Genomic DNA, 5,132 nt, shown 5'->3' on the forward strand with positions numbered 1-5,132 from the left:
ATGCCATCATTCACCTTGAGCAGCACACACGATCGGATGACATTGGGCATAGCATGCCATCAGCGCCCTAGGGCAGAACAAACGGTCTGAAATTGTCCGACATGGCATGCAATCATTTCCCTTGGACATCATATACGGTTGGACGACGTCGGGCGTGGCATGCCATCATTTCCTTTGGGAAAAACACATGGTCAGACTACGTCGGGTGTGGCATGCAATTATATACCTTGGACATCACATACAATTGAAAAACGTCGAGTGTTTCATGCTATCATCGTCTTTGGACTTCACACATGGTCGGACGACGTCAGTCATGGCATGGCCGCATGTCCCTTGGGCAGCAAACACTGTCAGACGACATTGGGCAAGGCATTCCATCATCGCCCTTGGACAACACAGGAGGTTAGACGACGTCGTACATGGCATGTTATCACTCAACTTGGACAGTACAAACGGTCAGACGACGTCTAGCGTGATATGCCATCATGACCGATTTTATGAAAAATGTCTATTAAACCATTAAATTTTGAATTTCCCCTAATATTGAAAATACATATAATTCTTTATTGCTTCGAATCTGATAAAAGATAATAGATTTTTGAGTTCGGAATACCTTGGTAACACATTTGAGAATGTGAATTTTAATGTTATATATTCAATTTTATGATAAAAAGCTTTTTATTTGATTCAATTATAAATTTTCCCTAGTTTTGCACACACGATTGAATGACCTGAGTGTAGATGACATAATCACCTTTTGACAGCACACACGATCGAACTACGTCAAGCGTGGTATGCCATCATCGCCCTTGGATAGCAAAAAACAATAAGATAATATCGGGCGTTGCATGCAATCATCTCCCTTGGATAGCAAAACATGATCAGACAACATGGGGCGTGGCATGCCATCATGGCCATTGGGCAATATACACAGTTAGACGATGTCGGCCGTGGAAATGCCATCATCGCCCTTAGAATGTACACATGGTCGGATGACTTCGAGCGTGGCATGCCATCATTGCCCTTGGAAAGATACACGATCAAACGACGTCTGGTGTGGCATGTTATCATTGCCCTTCGTAAACACACACGATTGGACTACGTGTGGCATTGCATGTCCGCAAGGAACTTAGGTAGCACACACGGTCGGATGACGTTAGGCGTTAAATGCTATCATTGCCATTGGGCTGCACAAGCGGTTGAATAACATCGGTCATAGAATGCGATCATCGACATTGGAAAACATACACGGTCGAACTACGTCGTGCGTGACATGTCATCATGAACCATGACAAACACACACGGTCGGCAAATATCGGGCATGGCATGCTATTATAACCCTTGAACAACATACATAGGGTAAAACAACGTCGGGTGTGGCTTGCCATCATCTCCCTTGGATAGGATACACGTTCAAAAGACCTTAGGCATGAAATATTATCTTCGCCCTTGGAATGCACACAAGGTCAGAATAAGTTGGGCGTGAAAATGCTATCATCTCCCTTTGGCAGCACACAGTCGGATGACGTCGGGCATTAAATGCCATTATTGCCCTTTGGACAGCACACACTATCGGATGATGTCGTCGTGGCATGCCATCAAAGCCTTTGGAATGCACACATAGACGAAACACGGACGCGGCATGGCATCATAGACCTTGTGCAGCACACACAGTTGAACGACGTTAGGCGTGGCATATTGCATGGCCCTTGGGCATCACAGAAGGTTGTAAGACGTCGGGTGTGGCATGTCGCCGTCACATTGGACAACACACACGGATGAACGACGCCGAGCATGAAATGCCATTATCGCTCATGGACTACTCATACTATTGGACTACATGAAGCATGGTATGCCCACATGGCCCTTTAGAAGCACACACGGTCAGACGATATCGGGCATTTCATGCAATCTTCGCATTTGGGAAACACACATGGTCGGACGACGTCTCGCATGCATGCCATCTAGCCCTTTGATAGCGCGCATGGTCGTATCACATTGAGCGTGGCATGATATAATCACCCTTGGACATGACACACGATCAGACTATAGAGGGCGTGTCATGTCATCATCAACCTTGCGCAGCACACAAGGACGGGATATGTCGGGCGTGGCATGCCATCATCACCATTGTAATGAACACATGGTAGGAGGATGTAGGGTGTGGCATTCCATCATTGCAGTTCGACAGCATAGACAGGGTCGGATGACATCCTACGTGAGATGCCGTCATTTCTCTTTAACAGCACACACGGTCGGACGACATCGACCGTGGCATGCTATCATCGCCCTTGGAAAGTATACATGATCAAACAACATCAGGTGTGGCATTTTATCATCACCCTTTGACAACAAACACAATCGGACAACGTAGTGCGTGGCATGCCAGCACGGCCTTTGGGAGACACATACGGTCGCATGACGTTGGTTGTGGCATGCCATTATCGCCCTTGTGACACACACACAAACGATGTAAGTGTGACATGCCATCATTTAACTTATGCAGTACACAGTCGGATGACGTTGGGCGTAGCATGCCATCAGCGCCCTAGGGCAGAGCAAACGGTCTGAGAATGTCTGGCATGGCATGCAATCATTTCCCTTGGACATCACATACGGTCGGACGACGTCGGGCGTGGCATGCCACCATTGCCTTTGGGCAAAAACACATGGTCAGACTACGTCGGGTGTGGCATGCAATCATACACCTAGGACATCACATAGAGTTGCAAAACGTCGAGTGTTTCATGCTATCGTCGTCTTTGAACTTGACACACGATCGGACGACCTCAGACATAGCATGCCCGCATGTCCCTTGGGCAACAAACACTGTCAGACGACATCGGGCAAGGCATTCCATCCTCGCCGTTAGACAACATACGAGGTCAGACGACGTTGTGCATGGCATGTTATCATTGACCTTGGAGAGTACATACGGTCAGACAACGTCTAGTGTGACATGCCATCATCACCGATTTTATGAAAAATGTCTATTAACCCATTAAATTTTGAATTTCCCCTAATATTGAAGATAATTGTAGTTCTTTATTGCTACGAATTTGATAAAAGATAATAGATTTTTGAGTTCGGAATACCTTGGTAACACATTTGAGAATCTGAATTTTGATGTTATAAAATCAATTTTATGATAAAAAGATTTTTATCCCATTCAATTATAAATTTTCCCTATTTTTGCATACACAGTTGGACGACGTCGAGCGTAGATGACATCATCACCTTTTTACAGCACACATGATCAGACTACGTCGGGCGTGGTATGCCATCATCGCCCTTGGATAGCAAAACCCGATCAGACAATATCAGACGTGGCATGCAATCATCGCCCTTGGATAGCAAAACATGATGAGACAACATCCGGCGTGGCATTCCATCATGGCCAATGGGCAATATACACGGTCAGACGACGTCAGTCGTGGACATGCTATAATCGCCCTTGGAATGTACACACGGTCGACTGACTTCAAGCGTGGCATGCAATCATCACACTTGTAAAGATACACGATCAAACGACGTCTGGCGTGACATGTTATCATTTCCCTTCGAAAACACAAATGATTGGAAGACGTGCGGCATGTCATGTCCCCAAGGTCAGATGACGTTAGGCGTTGCATGTTATCATCGCCATTAGGCTGCACAAGTGGTTGAATAACATCGGTCCTAGAATGCGATCATCGCCCTAGGAAAACATACAATGTCGAACTACGTCGAGCGTGGCATGCCATCATGAACCTTGGACAACACACATAATCGGCAAATATCGGGCATGACATGCCATTATCGCCCTTGAACAACATACATAGGGTAAAACAACGTCGGGTGTGGCTTGCCGTCATCGCCCTTGGATAGGATACACGTTCAGAAGACCTTAGGCATGAAATGTTATCTTCGCCCTTGGAATGTACACATGGTCAGAAGATGTTGGGCGTGGAAATGCTATCATCTCCATTTTGCAGCACACATGGTCGGATGACATCGGGCATTAAATGCAATTATTGCCCTCTCGACAGCACACATTCTCGGATGATGTCGACGTGGCATGCCATCAAAGCCTTTAGACTGCACACACGGACGGAACACGGGCGTGGCATGCCATCATAGAATTTGTGCAGGACACAGAGTTAGACGATGTTAGGCGTGGCATGTCGCATGGCCCTTGGGCATCGCAAAAGTTTGTATGACGTCGGGAGTGGCATGTCAGCGTCCCTTTGAACAACACACACGAATGAACAATGTCGAGCATGACATGCCATTATCTCCCATGGACTACTCATATTGATGGACGACAAGAAGCGTGGTATGCCCACATGGCCCTTTAGAAGCACACATGGTCGGACGATGTCGGGCATTTCATGCTATCTTTTCATTTGAGCAACACAGATTGTTGGACGACGTCTAGCATGGCATGCCAACTAGACCTTTGATAGCACACATGGTCGTACGACATCTAGCGTGGCATGACATCATAACCCTTGGATATGACACACGATTAGACTATGGCGAGCGTGGCATGCCATCATCGCCCATGAGCAGCACACAAGGTCGATTATGTTGGTTGTGGCATGCCATTATCGCCCTTGTGACACAGACACAAACGATGTCGGGTGTGACGTGCCATCATTGACCTTCAGCAGCACACACGGTCGGATGACGTTGGGCGAAGCATGACATCAGTGCCCTAGGGCAGCACAAACTGTCTGATAATATCCGGCGTGGCATGCAATCATTTCCGTTGGACATCATATACGGTCCGACGACGTCGGGCGTGGCATGCCATCATTTCCATTGGGCAAAACACATGGTCAGACTATGTCGAGTGTGGCATGCAATCATATACCTTGGACATCACATACAGTTGAAAAACGTCGAATGTTTCATGTTATCGTCGTCTTTGAACTTCACACACGGTAGGACGATGACAGGCATGGCATGCCATTATGTCCCTTGGGCAGCAAACACTATCAGACGACATCGGGCAAGGCATGCCATCACCACCCTTACACAGCATACAAGGTAAGACGACGTCGCGCGTTGCATATTATCATTGACCTTGGACAGTACACACGGTCAAACGACGTCTAGCGTGACGTGCCATCATCACCGATTTTATGAAA

Source organism: Solanum lycopersicum, chromosome 1 (assembly GCF_036512215.1).
Source record: "Solanum lycopersicum chromosome 1, SLM_r2.1".
Classification (NCBI taxonomy): domain Eukaryota; kingdom Viridiplantae; phylum Streptophyta; class Magnoliopsida; order Solanales; family Solanaceae; genus Solanum; species Solanum lycopersicum.